Source organism: Balaenoptera acutorostrata, chromosome 15 (genome assembly GCF_949987535.1).
Source record: "Balaenoptera acutorostrata chromosome 15, mBalAcu1.1, whole genome shotgun sequence".
NCBI lineage: Eukaryota > Metazoa > Chordata > Mammalia > Artiodactyla > Balaenopteridae > Balaenoptera > Balaenoptera acutorostrata.
The window spans coordinates 871,898-887,399 of NC_080078.1; positions in this window are offsets into that span (position 1 = coordinate 871,898).

The window sequence follows — 15,502 nt, forward strand, 5'->3', positions numbered from 1 at the left end:
CGCGCCCCTTAGGAAAAGCCGCAGCTCCACCTGCCGGCCGCGCTCCGGGCCGCACAGAGGGCGCGGGGCGGGGCGCGAGGCCCCGCCCCTCCACCCGAGGCCCCGCCCCGACGAGTCCTGCCTCGCCGAGACCCCGCCCTCTTAGCCCCGCCCCCACCATGCCACACCTCCCGGCGCCCCGCCCCCGCCCCTGGGGACGTGGCTCAGGAGGCGGCTCTGGGACCCTGACCCACTGGTGCCTCGGAGAGGCGGGCACCTGGGTCTGGGCTTTTGAGGTCCCGGTTGAAGTGGGGACAACTGCGAGGATTAAACGCGCACCAGGGAGACAGTGAGCGCACCGCCCCGATATGGCCCCATTTCACAGATGCGGAAAACAGTCACCCGCCAAGGTCCCACGGGGGGCGAGGCCGAGCGGGCTTTGAGCCCGGCAGCCTGGGTGCAGTGTGCATGCAGCCACGACCAGCAAAGTGAGATGTATTTGTTAACTATTAACTTTTTTTTTTTTAATTTATTATTTATTTATTTATTTATTTTTGGCTGTGTTGGGTCTTCGTTTCTGTGCGAGGGCTTTCTCTAGCTGCGGCGAGCGGGGGCCACTCTTCATCGCGGTGCGCGGGCCTCTCACTGTCGCGGCCTCTCTTGTTGCGGAGCACAGGCTCCAGACGCGCAGGCTCAGTAGTTGTGGCTCGCGGTTCTAGAGCGCAGGCTCAGTAGTTGTGGTGCACGGGCTTAGTTGCTCTGCGACATGTGGGATCTTCCCAGACCAGGGCGCGAACCCGTGTCCCCTGCATTGGCAGGCAGATTCTTAACCACTGCGCACCAGGGAAGCCCAACTATTAACTATTAATGAACCCATTCGCCCTCACACCGCTTTGTGGAGGTACGCTGACAGCCGCTGCAGGAGTGAAGGGCTGAGAATTGCCTGTATCCGGAAGTGACCTGGCAAGACTCACCCCCGCCTTCTGGGCAGTCTCCAGTACCTGATGTGGGCAGGAATTTGGGGTGCGGGCGGGAACGGTCAGGATTTCAGAGCAAAGTCAGTAGTGCTTGACCTCCTACAGGCCTCAGTTTCCACACTGTACAGTGGGGTGGGTAGGGGGAGCTAGAATAGACATTTTCTCAGGTTCTGTCCCTGCGGCTCGCCCCCCACCCCCAAGGCAGTGCAGGATGCCAGGAATCTGTGAAGGACTGAGCTGGTGCAGGGACTGGGGGTTCAGGTGGTCTATCCCCTGGCCCAGCCCCCCGAGGGGTCCCTCCCGATGCCCATGGCTGTCCCTGACGGGAAGTTTGAGCGCCTCTGCCGGCATCTGCTGCCCAGGGCCCCACCCCCTCCATCCCCCTCCATCCCCCTCCATCCCCCTCCATCCCCCTCCATCCCCCTCCATCCCCCTCCATCCCCCTCCAAGGAGAAGGCATCTCCGAGGGTACGGGGCTGCCAGGGGCAGGTGGCATCGCCCCGGTGCCAGCCCAGCTGAAGTCGCCAGAGGAGCCGGCAGAGCCTGCTGCCCCAGAAAGCCTCTTCCAAGTGCATGCCAGCCCTGCACTGGGGCGGCCGGGAGGTCATGCTGGGGAGACCCTGAGGTGGGGGGCAGGGGCAACTGCCGGCCTGGCTCAGCAATATCCCTGACAAGCTTGACCTTGGGCAAGGTCCTCTGCCTGGCCTCCTCCTCTCCTGGGCCCCAGGCCCCTGTTAGCCGAACTCCTGCCCACCAGCTACCGTGTCACTCGGGGGCCCAGTCGCACACAGCTCCATTCACACCCCAACTGTGCCCCTGACTGGCTGTGTGGCCTCGGGCAGGTCGCCTCCCTTCTCTGAGCCTCAACGGCCTCGTCTGGAAAATGCGCTGACACCTGGGCTGGCTCTGGCCGGCGTGTGGGCCCAGAACCAGAGCCCGGAGCAGAGGAGGGCAGTTCTGCAACCCCGGATCTGACTACAGCAGGTCTCAGGAGGCCCCACCGTGCACGGGTGCAGCATCGGACGCAGGCCACTGCTGCCCACTCCGTCCTCACAACTGGCCCAAGAGTCAGGCCAGAGTGCCCTCCCAAGGAAGTGACGAGTCAGCTGTAAGCAGGGCTCGAAGTGGATCACGGCACCCCATCCTCAGGCCCAGGGGTCCCCCCGTCTCACACCTGGCCTGGCTCGGGTCCTGGACGCTGGGACTCCTGGAGAGAGGAAGTCCACAGAGTTCGCAGATGCTTGGAACATGGCTCCTCCTCCCAGACAGGGGCGCAGCTGAGCCCTTCAGCCCATTTTATGGACGGGCAGCCCAAGGCTGAGGCAGAGCTGGGGGGGGGGGGCCCGAAGTGTGCGTGCCTCTGAAGACCACCGCCGTCTGGACACAGCATGGGTGGCACAGCCACCCGGCCCCGCTAGCGCCCGGCACATGGCACCTGCGGCCCCTTTCACCACGGTCACATCCCCACACCGACGCACAGGCCCCTCTGGGGCCCCAGAGAACAGCAGGAGCAGAGAGGTCGGGCACCTGCTTTCCTCCATCCTTGGGTTCAATCCCCAGCCTGCTCAGGGCAAGGAGGCCTGAGACCAAGGGCTCAGAACTAATGTCCCTCCAGGCTGTAACCATTTGCCCAATCCCCCTCACACACACATGTGCACACACATGTGCACGCAGGTGTGCCCAGGCTCACACCTGCCCACCCACCCGCCACAGGTGTGCCTGCTAGGCTGAGCTAAGTCAGGCACCTACTTTTGTACGTTCAGACACTGGGCAGCCAATATAACCCTACAAACATCCACTGCAGTTGCTGGATGGATGGAAGGATAGATGGGGCAGGAGGGACAGACAGATGGACAAATGGAAGAGTGGCTGGTGGGTAGAGAGACTAAAACTAAGAGTGACCAAGTACACTGCTGACACCCCCTTGTTTCCCGGTGGAGGTGGGTTACTCTGAGGCCTGCTATGAGCCCATTTCATAGATGAGGCAACAGAGGCAGGAGGTAGGAAGTGACTGGCACAGGGTCATACAGCGAGCTCTCAGTGACGCCCAGGACCTAGTCCTCAGGGAGGCACCTGCCTGGCCTAAGTGGCACAGGTGGTGTCGGCACCACAGCCACGCAGATCCCCTGAGACCGCAGATGGGCACCCACTCTGGCACCTCCGGCAGTCCTGTCCCGGAGGTCCACCTCCTCCCCTGGGCCTGCATGTCAGGCCTCAGTGACCTGAGGACCTGCCCCACCCACCTCTCTAGAGCCCCCCTCACCACATGGGCCAGACACGAGGGGCTCAGAAGCAGGGCACGGTGGGACGAAGGGCGGGAACTCTGCCCACCCACGGCAATCACAGTGCAGCGTTACACGGGAGCTGGTGATTAAACACTGGAGCATCATCAGACACCCCAGCACGGTGCCTGATGAATTAATTGCGAGAACACCAGACCCCCCACTTTTCAGCCTCCCCACTGAGTGTGGAGTGGTGGCCCTGAGCTCTCAAGGGGGGGGACATTCTAGGACAGCAGATCCCACCCTCACGGCCTCCGCAGCCCTCCGCAGGCCCCCTCCCGCCCCCAGCTCCGTCAGCCACCCACGCCCATCCAAGCGCCCAGGCCAGAAACCGAGGTCCTCCTGGCCCCGCTCCCCAACTGCTCCAGACTCAGCTCCTGAGCCGCCCACTGCCCCTCCCCTCACCGTCCTCTGGCCACCCCAGCCCCTCTCCCCCTCCCCTCCTGCACCCGAGTCCCGTCCATCCCACCCTAAAGGGCCTGGACGCAGCCACTGCCCACACTGGCCTCCTGCTCCCCCACACCACCTCCCCAGGCAGCCAGACTCATATTCTCCAAACCCAGATCTGATGGTGGGAATCTTCCTCCAGAAACCCAGAACCCCAGTCTAACCACGGGGAAAAGCTCGGACAAACCCAAATCGAGGGGCGCCCTGAAAAATACCTGACTAGTACTCCTCAAACCTGCCAAGGTCCTCAAAAGCAATGACAGTCACAAAACAAAGGAGGCCAAGGAGACGTGAGGACGAAATCGTGGGATCCTGGAACAGAAAAGGGGATTAGCGAAAACGAGGAAATCTAAGTAGAGCGTGGGATTAACTACCAGGAAGGTACCAGCCAAGGTATCTGAGCGCTGACACCCACCGGAGTGACGTAAGGTGTTAACAGGAGGGGGAATGGCGTGCGTGTGCGCAGGGACCCTCCGTGCTGTCTTTGCAACTGCTCTGTAAATCTAAACTATTGTAAAATAAAAATTTGTTTCAAAATGAGAGAGAGTACGTACAAGGGATCTGATTAAAGTACAGTGAAATGTTCACAGTTGTTTAATCTTGGTGGTGGGTCAATAAGTATCTATTATATTGTTTTCTGTGTGTTTGAAATGTCTCATAATTCAACATTTAAGAAAAAACAAACCCAGATCCAATATGTCACCCCGGCCTGACACCCTCCAAAGTCTCCCTTGAACTTTAGGATTAAGTGCAAAATTCTTAACCCCGCCCACAAGACAGACCAGGACCCTGCCATCCACCACTCTGCCCCTGACATCACACAGGGCCTGGCCAATCCCAGTGTCTGGCCGCCTGATGTCACGCAGGGCCCGGTGCCTTCCCTTCCGCCCTGTTCTGGCCCCTGGACCAGGCTCCCCTTCTGCAACTCTGGCAGGTTCAGCCTTGGCAGGGAGGGGTCACAGGTCCCAGCCCACCGTGAGGTCACCTCACTGGACATCACTGGTTGTGGTTCACGAAGCCCTTCCCTCCCCCAGGCCTGGGTCTGGGGGCCACCTGTGAGGCAGGCATCATTCTCCCATTTCACAGATGGGGAAGCTGAGGCTGCCCAGTGATCAGAGGGATGTGGGCTAGAGTCCAGAGTCTGTCCCCCGGACCAGCGCTCTCCACCACGCTGCCCTCCTGGCCGTGGTTTCCCACCTGTGAAATGTTCCACGGGCCATGAACGCAGCCTGCTGCCCAGCCTGGGTGGAAGAAATTGTCAGGCCCTTGTGTTCTGGGCCCTGTTACCTCTCCCCCCTCGGGTGAAGGACACCATATTAATCAATCGATCCATCAACTGATTAATTAGGCAAAAATTTCCTGAGCACCTAGTATGCGCCAAGCCCTGGGGATACAGCAGCAACAGATCAAGGCCCTGCCATTGTGGGGCTTGTGTTCTGTGTCAGGGCGGGGGGTGCACAGTAAGCAAGCAGGCGCATGATGTACTGACTGGAGGTGTGTGACCGAACACAGGAGGGAGAGCGGATGGGACATCATGGGAGGGTTCCTGGGAGACCCCCTGAAAAACCAAGATGTCCTTGAGGAGGTGAGGGAGCCAAGCAACGGCTCCAGGAGGGACATCCCAGGCTGGCAAGAGCAGATGCAAAGGCCCTGAGGCAGGAGCTCACCTGCCCTCTCTGAGAACAGCAGAGAGGCCGGCGCCGCTGGAGCAGAGTGAGGGGACGCGAGGAGAGTGGTGAGGGCGGCTACTAGCCCCAGGGCCTCCTGGGTGAAAAGCCCCCCGGGAGGACACAGGTGGTCACAGGCCACAAAAGGCCAGGCTGCTGGAGTCTAAGGACCGGCCAGCTGGTGGACCCTGGGTGTCATGGGCACCAACGGCACCAGGCTCATCCACCATCTTCAGAGGTGCCTCTGGTTTGGTGAATGTCCCCCCCCACCAACCCCACCACAGGACTGGCAGGGAAATGGAGGCCGGCAGGGGTGGGACAGGAGGGGCGGCCAACAGTCTTCAGTGTCTGCACAGCCCAACTCCCGTTGTACCAAAGGGAAACCAAGGCCCCGAGGCATAAGCCCTGGCTCAGATCCCTCAGAAACTCAGAACAAGCTGCTGGGACCAGCTCTTGGGTCCCCTGCTTCCTCGGCCAGGTGTGTACAGGTTGGTAGGCAGGTGCATGGCTTACCTGGTGGGCGGGTGTCCCAAGGCACAGCAGAGTGTTTTGGTGGGAGAACTTGGCCCTGTGAGGCCACGGCCCTGTGAGGCCAGCTGGGCCCACCAACTTGGCTTCAAGAAAGGGAAACTGAGGCCCCAAGAGGGCCTGCCCCTTCCTAAGATGCTCCAGTGCACCTGGGTCAGCTGGTCCCCCATCTTCCTGCCCTACCGCCCGGCCTTGTGACAAAAAGAAGCCTGGGCCTGGGGCTGCGGCCCACCCTGGACTCACCCTGCCCCAGCCTCCGAGGAACAATTTACCTTTCAGAGCCGGTCCAAGATATTAATTAAGATAAATCTACCTCAATTTTGAGATTCTCTTATCATGTAATTTATCAAAATTATGTTAATTATTTCTGTAGGGCAGCAAAATTATTACCTCTTTTGTGTCTGATTTGTATTAATATTCATAATTTAATAATTCAGCATCCTGGCCATCTGGTCCTGGAGCAGCTCCCTCCCCTCCCTCAGTCCCAGCCGAAGTGTCCCCACCGCATCCGCCCAGTGTCCCTGGGGCTGGGCCTGCCCCTCCCCACGCCTTCCGCGTCCAGCCCGGTGGCCACTGCCCCCCGCCGCCCGCCCCAGGCCCACCTACCCCCAGAGCCCGCAGGTTGGAGCGCAGGTACCGTGCACACGCCGCCACCCTCGCCTGGCAGGTGAGCCAAGCTGAATTGACATTTTCCACACTTTGTGAGTTTTACACTGTAATTTGACATAATTAATGCCTACATTACTGCTGATAATTTAGCTAGTTAATTAAACTCGGAGGAGATAATTAAGGAAAGGCTACTGCTTGGATTGCTAATTGTTTTTGTCATTATTTCAGGGGCCGACAGCTGCCGGCTGAGTCATCCTGTTTTGTCAGCTGACGGGTCATGTGACACAGGGGTCCCCCGGGGGCCCCCCACTTCCAGGGGAGGGAGGCACGCAGCCGGCTACCTGGCTGCTGCCTGGAGCCCCGCCAAGCACTGCTGGCCGGTCCCGCCCTTCCCCCTTCTCCCCTCCCCACCTCCCCTCCCACTCCCTTCCTCCCCTCCCCCTCCTCCCCCTCCCCCTCCTCCCCTCCCCACCTCCCCTCCCACTCCCTTCCTCCCCTCCCCTCCTCCCCCTCCCCCTCCTCCCCCTCCCCCACCTCCCCTCCCACTCCCTTCCTCCCCTCCCCCTCCTCCCCTCCCCCTCCCCCTCCCCTCCTCCCCTCCCCCTCCTCCCCCTCCCCCCCTCCTGTCGGTAGTGACAGCCACCCCCCCCACACGGAGCCCCTCCCTGAGAGCTGGCCTGGGGTCACTCGAAGGTCAGCCTGAGCAAGCCAGAGGAGGTTGGGGGGACCCCTCCCAGCCCCACATCCAAGCCCAAGGGCTGAAGTGGCCCTGGCAGCACCCCAGCCTTCTGCAATGGTCAGATAGGAGGTAGGACTTCCTGGGCCCACTGCAAGTCAGAATAGATTATCCCACATGGCAGAGAATGACGGGAGATTGTGGGAGCAGGGGAGGGGGAGAAAGGACAGTGGGGCGGGGCTGTGAGCCCAGCTCTTTGACATTGATGGGGTGGACGGAGCTGGGTTTGGAGAAGTTCTCTGACTCTGCTCCAACCCTCCCAAGGCCCCATGCCACCCACCCATCTGGTGGCAGGTAGATCTGAGACCAGAGGAAAGGGGGAGCTGCTGAGCTCCCCACCCCGCCACGGGCCACACTCCCTGGGACCGGCCGACAGCACCTCCTGCATATAAAGTCACCTGCAAACAGGACAGCGTGGGGTGTATCACTGTCACCCGGTGTCTCCATTTTGCAGGGAAGCCGGGGCCCTGCTCGAGGCCACACCACAGACCGGATGCAGGCCCTGTGGAGGGCGGGGAGCAGGAGGACAGACGCTGGGCCCAGAGCCACACGGTCCCGGATGGGCTGGGACAGCAGCTCTGCCCCCTGAGCAGGCCCTGAGGAGGGTGTGACTGTGTGTGCAGGGCCAGGTCCTCATCTTCATGGGGCTCACAGGCTGGGTGGGGGCACACACAGGCAAGGGGAAAGGGCCGCACCACTTAGCTGGGCATCCTTAGGGTGCTCAACTTGGCTATAGGAACATGCAAGACAGAGGCTCAAACAATCCTGGTTTATTATCCCTCAGAACAAGAAGTCTACATGTAAGAAGGTTCTAGATTGGCTAATTCAGGGCTCAGCGACAGCCACGGGATGTCAACTAAGACAGGAGGCTTCCCTGTTTCTGCCCTGCCAGTCTCTGCTTGGTGGCCATATCTTCCCACATGGTCCCAAACTGGCTGCTGTGGCACCGTGAATCGCAAGTCCCACCATGGCGCCCACATCCCAGAAGACATCCAGCAAAGATGGGAGGAGAGCAGTGTCCCGCATAATCATATTATTGTCTTAATGGGCCTAGAGAGGCCCATTAAGACAATAATTTGTCTGTCCTAATTGCAGAGAGGCCTAGAAACTCGAGGTTTTCTCCTGCTGAGCCTCCTACTTCCTTTCCGCTGTTGGCAAGAGCTTTAACTTGGACCAAAGGAACTGGCTTTCCTCTCACAGCAAAGCTCCTTTGTGGAATGCTTAATCAGTTTAGATGCCTCGCCTTGGACAAAAGTGCTCTTTTAGCAAATCCAAAATGTCCTTCCACTAGCTTTCAGGTTGGCTACCTTCACCCCAAACTCACCTCTTTCGTATGACTTACCAAAAGCCGCAAGAAGTAGTCAATTAATACTGATATTCTGAATATTTTCCTACTATTTTCGCAGCCTTGATGAATTTGTGGTCTGGGATCCAAGGTACCACAGGTAACAGCTGTACCTAATTTTACGTGAGATCATCACAATGATCACCAGCCTCCCAACCGGAACATGAGCCTCACTGCCCGGTACCCGCCGGCCCCCCCTTAGACAATTCCACATCTGAGGTTCTGTTAGTTGTCACACCCCTACTCCTGGAAATAAATTCCAAATCATCTGCGAATATCAGAAAATCTGAGTAAAAGTTTAACCAGAAAGGAGATTATTTTCCCATATGTGGTGGGTTGAATGGTGCCCCCCCAACAAAAGTTCATGTCCACCCAGAACCTCAAAATGTGACTTTATTTGGAAATGGGGTCATTAGGGTGCACCCTAATGCATTGTGACTGGTGTCCTTGTTAAAAGGAGGCATCTGGACACAGATGCAGACAGGCTGACAGCCACAGGAAGCGATTGGAGGGAGACAGCCACAAACCAAAACACCAAGGATTGCTGGCAACACCAGGAGCTGAAGAGAGGCCTGGAACAGACTCTCCCTCACAGCCTTAGCAGGAGCCAACCCCACCGACACCTTGGTTTCAGACTTCTAGCCTCCAGGGCTGCAAGAAAATTAATTTCTGGGTTTTTTTGGCTGTGCCGCACGGCTTGTGGGATCTTAGTTCCCCGACCAGGGATGAAACCTGGGCCCTTGGCAGTGGAAGTGCAGAGTCCTAACCACAGGACCGCTGGGGAATTCCCAAATTTCTGTTTTTTTAAGATACCAAGTTTGTGGTATTTTGTTTTGGCAGCCCTAGGAAATGCATACACCATAAGAAATCCAGAGATAGGGAGGTTCTAGGACTAGCTAATTAATGATGTCATGAAAGACCCAGGTGTCTTCAATGTTTCTGCCCTGTCATCCTCAACATATCAGCCATGTTCCCCCTCATGGTCACAAAACAGCTGCTGCAGCACTATGCATCCAGACAGGTATGCTATCCTCCAGCAAAAAAGAGGGTGTGTCCTCCCGGTGGTGCCTCCTTTATTGGGGATGAGAAGGGCCATGATTGGCTTGAATTAAATATGATTCATTTCCTAGGGTTGGGGAGGGGGCCATTTCTCCTGAGCCTACAGGACGGGGTGGGGTTGGAGGGCGACATCCAAACAAAACAGGGAAAACCAGCAATGTCTGCCATCATGCACACCCAGGGTCCCGGGAGTGAGTGGCAGACGAGGCTGCAGCACACAGAGGCAAGAGGGGAATGTTGTGGGGTCTCTGGGGGGCAGGGGGAAGCAGGTAGAAATAGGTCCCCTGTGGGTGACAGGGCAGCAGACGCTCGGCCCTGCCCGCTGCCGCCTACTCAGAGCTCGGCTTCGGGCACTGGCCGCCCTCCCGCCAGACAGCGTGGCCCCTGGACCCCGGCACCATCGCCCACACCTGCCCGAGGGAACCACGAAATCATCCGTGTGTGTCTCTGGCTCACCTTCAGGACTCAGGGCCCAGCTGGGTCCCACAGCTGCCCCCGGGTGCCGGAGCAGGCGGGAAGGGCCTGTGGCCTCAGCAAGCCTGCGAATGATCCTGTTAGGGGTTGACTTGCCTCCCAAAAGATATGCTGAAGTCCCAACCCCCAGAAGCTATGAAATGGGGTCTTTGCAGGTGTGATTGGTCAAGGTGGGCACACGCTGGACCGGGGTGGGCTGCAGTCCGATGACCGGGGTCCTTATAAGAAGAGGGGAGTCTGGACGCAGACCCGCAGGGAGAAGAGGGTCGTGCGAGGACACAGGTGGGCGGGAGCGAGGCGGCCGCAAGGAGGAGCGCCAGAGGCCCCGGAGCTGGAGGAGGCCGGAGGGACGTCCCCAGAGCCCTCAGGCAGAGGCAACCCTGCCCGCACCTCAGTCCTGGACTTCTGGCCCCCAGAACTGGGAAAGGATAAACTTCCCCTCTTGCAAGCCCCCCCGCCTAGGGTGCTTGGTTACCGCTGCCCCCACCCCGGGACGCTCAGAATCCCCAGGAGCCTGCGGCCTACGTGGAGGCCTGGGTGCAGACGACGGTCCCCGGTGCCTCTGCAGCCCGGCGCGGCCACGCCGCGAAATTCTGCGCGCAGAGCACGTCACGCTGAGCCGCGCTGGGTGGGGTGGGGGTGACCCGAGCTGCCCCCACGTGTTCCCCTTTTCCCTGATCACGGGGTTCCCACCTAAAACTGCTCCCCAGCCGAGTCCGAGCTGCAGCCAGAACCCCCCTCCTGACTCAGGGCCCCTGCACAGCTGCCGCCCGCATCGGTCCCCGACCCCCTCACCCTGCTTGCCTCTCCTGGGCCGTCCCTTCCCGCGGAGCCCCCTCCGGGACTGCAGCTCCCCGTGCTTGCCGTCCGTGCGCCGAGCCCTCAGGGCAGGAGCTGGCCTCCGGTCTGCGGGTGGAGCCCGGTGCGCGGACGTGCCTGTGACCCCTCGCTGCATGGGCAGAGCGTGGCGCTGCGGGCCCCACACGGAGTCTCCCCCCCGCAACAAGCGGAGGTTTCTCCCCCCGGGGCGGGGTTCTCGGCACGAGGGTGGACTCCCTGCAGGGTAGCGGGGAGACCCCGAGGGTTTCAGCCTCTTGGGCGAGTTGGGAGTTCGGGGAGACGCCCAGAGGACCAGGGGAGAAGAAAGCTCAGATTCGGGAAACATTTTGAGAGAAAATGGACAGGGAGTGGACAGAGCGGGGCGGGGGCGGGGCCGGGGGGCGATGGCAGTGCCCACACCCCCGAGGCGATGAGGAATGAAGGAACACAGAGCTGGCACAGGCGGACACCCCAAAACTGGCAAACAAGATCGTGCTGAGCCATTGACATGGTCAGTAGCCCTGCCCACCAGAGGGAGAACGCAAGCCACGATTGCAAGGGCCGTGTGTATGATTTTGAATTTTCTAGTCGTTGCATTTAAAAAAAAAGTAAGAGGGACTTCCCTGGTGGTCAAGTAGCTAAGATTCTATGCTCCTAATGCAGGGGGCCCGGGTTGGATCCCTGGTCGGGGAACTAGATCCCGCATGCCTCAACTAAAGATCCTGCGTGCAGCCAAATTAAGAAATAAATATTAAAAAAAAAAAAAAAGTAAGAGACGAGATTAGTTTTGATAACATATCTTAGTGAACCCAATATGTATGAAATGTGTCCATCTCAGCATGTGATCAATATATAATTCTGTAAGCGAGCTGTCGTATCCTTTCTGGGGGCTCAGTGTTGGAAATCCCGCGTGTCTCTCACTCTGAGGGCGCGTCTTACCTCGGACCGGCTGCGCCGCAGGTGCCCGATGGCCACACGTGTTGCGCCCGCTGTCACCGTCCCCCGGGGCCATCGGAACGCCCCTCTTCCGCGGACTGACAGGCAGGGGCTCTGTCGGAACTCAAGGCTGCAGTAGAGCATCTTTTGCTCCCAGGAAGCCCAGCAGACCAGGCCCCATCCTCAAGGTCACACCTCTGTTCACCCACCAGCCCACCCTCTGTCCCCCAGCCCTGGGGACCTTCCTTCTTGGACTTCTGCCCCCCTCCCCGTGCCCTCGCTGGCCCCTCGGCTTGCCCCTCACCGTGCCACCAATTCCTGCATCTTCCCCCCCCCGCCCCGTCCTAGACACAGCATTTTACAGCTAGAACTGCCCCCGTCCCGAGCGGAGCCTCGGGCCCTGACCCCAGCCCCCCTCACCCCCCACCACGTGCTCACAGAGGGGGCGGGTCCACCCCAGGCGCCGGCCCCAGAGCCTGACGCCTCCGCGCACCCGTCCTATCACCTCTTTCCAGAAAGTTCTCCCTCATCAATAAATGAGAATAGAAATGGCCCATATGGAAATATTGTTGTCAAAACCACTGATTAAGTTTTACACAACCAGTGCGAGAGCAAATGAAAAGGTTTTAACTTTAATTTAAGGAAAGAGGAATATGATATAATTTCAATTTGTGATAAGATGTTCTCAAGACTATGTTTCGATTGGATTACATCCTCGCGGACTTTGTGAAGTGTCAGCTGCAGGTGAAGGTGCGGGGGATGTTCGTTATTAACAACGTAATGGGCCGGCGTTCATGCCATCCGCCTTCAGCAGCATCTCCTGGGCCCACCTGAGAGACCTCCTTAGGGTAGAACCTGGAACTCCAGCCTGGGACGGGAGGGCTTGGGGAGGCACCTAGGTGGACCCGCAGAGGGGCCCTCAGGACCTGCCCTGGCGACCTGGGCACAGGCCTCTGCTGGGCGGGGAGGTAGGGGGCAGAGGCCCAGGGTGGGGGGAGCCCAGAAGTCAGACCTCCTGACTTGGGGGTGAACGGGAGCCAAAGCACCCTCGTGGGGGAGGGAGGTCCCAGTTTGCAGAGGCAGCGTGCAGAAGGGCGGGGTCGGCAGCGCATGTCTGGTACGAGGAGGGGCTGGGACCCCTGTCCTCTGGCTGCACCCCTCCCGGGGGGTTGGGGGCCTGCTGGGCCGAGGGGATGCAACCACCCCAAGCTCACGTCCACCACCCACAGCACAGCTCCGGGTATGCGGGCTCCAGAATGCCGTGACCTGACCTCATGGCCCCAACGCCCCCCTTTGGGGCTTCATGAGCCCCCAACCACTGGTGTGCACACCCCTAGGCCTACCCCACATCCACCACAGGCAGGGAGGCCCCTCCCAGGGCAGGACAGACCCCGGTGGGAAGCAAACGGGGTGGCCCGTGGGTCCCGGGGAGGCCCCTCCCCTGAGCAGGCCTGGCTCGACCCCTGGGCGCCTTCTCAGTGATTCCGTGATGAAGGCACAGCCAGCCCTGGGGTCAGTGGCCCAGGAGGGACCTGGTGGGTATGAGGAAGCGTGGTCACACCTCGATGTGTCACGTAGAGACCTGGGCAGCCCTTTCTTTCCGGGACCCCGAGAGATGCTGGGATGTGAAGACATAAGACCACACAGAGATTCTGTTTGTGGGGCGACTGCGGCCCCCGCCCGCGCTTAGCCAAACAGGGCTCCTCCCATGGAGAGCTCCCAAACGGGGGGGGCCCTCGCCGCGGGAGTCCACGCCCTGCTCCCCGCACCTCCCAGACGGAGGCCAATGACACCAAAACCCAGGCCCCGGCCATGCACCTGCTTCCGGGGGGCCAACCCCTGCACCCCCATCCCAGTGGTCCCCCTCTGCCAGCTCTGCCCACAAGGACAGCCCTGCTGTCCCCTCCTCCGCCTGCATCTGTCCTTTGTGCTGTGTGACCCAGGGAAGGCCCTTCCCCTCTCTGGGCCTCAACCCTTTCCTCTGGGAAAGGAGGGGAGTTGGCTGGTGGGTGGGCATAGGGAGCTCAGGTGCCATCCATGGGAAGGGCCAGGCCAGCCTCAGTTGTCACAGACCGAGACCACTGCCCTGTGCACACCCCCTGGCCTCCACCCAGGCCCTGGCTGAGGGGGGAGGCTGGGACCAGCCAGTGGGGGATGCAGGGGTGAGGGAGGCAGGTGGGGACACCCCCCAGGGTCTCACAATTACTTACAGCCGCTGGGGCCTCATGTGCCTGCTAATCCCCCACTCCTGGCCAGGGGCCGTGTCGGATGGGGGTCGCCGAAGGGAGCCCCTGTCTCTGACGCTCGGGGGGTGGGGGCCCACAGGCTGTGCAGACCCCTGCACAGGTGCGGGGGCAACAGCAGGTGGAAACTGAGGCTGGGGACGGGGTCGCAGCGTCCCGCGGGCCAAGCTCCCTCTGGGCCTGGGAGGCAGGGCCACCAGCTTTGAGATGCCCCAGAAAGCGCCCGAGCTCTTGAACCCCTTCCTGCATCATTCCCGTCTCTCTCAGGTCCAAGCGAGGTGGGAGGGGCCTGCTGTGTGCCCTCCCACACCCCGTGGGCACTCTGCCCACCTGAGCCCACGTACTTCTCCAGCCCCGGTGGGCCCCAACCACAGCAGGTCTGTGCCCGGCCCGGGGTTCAGGCAGGCGCTGTCCCTGGGGGGCTATGGACACCCAGCAGCTTCACTATCCCCCTTCCCAGGTGAGAAAACCGAGGCCAGAAAGGCCGGCCGAGTGGTCCAGCGTCACAGCTTGGGATGCAGGTTTCATTCATTCACTCAATCACTCACCGGACAAAGTGCGCTGAGCTCCACCACGTGCCAGGCACCGTCCCGCGTGCTGGGGACACAGCCCAGCTCCCTGACTAGGGCACGTGGAGCTCCATCTCAGAAGACGAAACACCCAAATTCCAAAGGTGACCTCCAAGTGCTGAAAACGGGCCCGGGCGATGGGCAGAGTCAGGGGCCCAGGGGAGCCTCTCCGAGGGGAGCCCTGCCGTAAGGAGCCAGGCTTGTGGACGGCGGGGCTCCAGGCGGAGGGGCCGCAAGGGCCGGGCCCTGCAGCACGTCTTCCTGGAGGCCTTCCTGGAGGCCGGGGCGCACCATGAAGCAGAGGCAGCAGTGGGAGGAGGCCAGGGTGGAGCGACAGCGGGAGGCCGGCCAGCTTCCCCGGGGCAGGCAGGAGCCCCTGCCGGGTCGCTCCCCCCACCCTTCCTGCTGCAGCCAGGCCGGCCCACTCCCCACCCTGAGTTCCCAACAGCCCAGACCCTCCACACGGCCAGGCCTTAGTCAGGGGTCGCCTCGGCCCTGAATGTCCTTCAGTTCAGGCCCCAGGCCCTCGGGGCTGCGGGGGGGGGGGTGTGTGGGCGTGAGGGGCGCTGCCCAGGGAACAGCCCTCCCTGAACCACCCACCCCGGACCCCGTCCACGGATGGGAACATGGTTCCTCTGGGCCACGTCTGGGGAAAGGCCCTGATACGTATTAAGCACCTCCTGTATGCACAGGCGGGATCTCAAAGCCCCAGGAACCACCCAGCAGACAGGGGCTTGCGTCCAGCCGGGCCTCCCACTCAGTGCCATGCCCTGCCGTGCCCTGCCGTGCCCGGCTCCCCTCTGGGGTGTGGGCCCCCTTGCGGTTGTCGGGG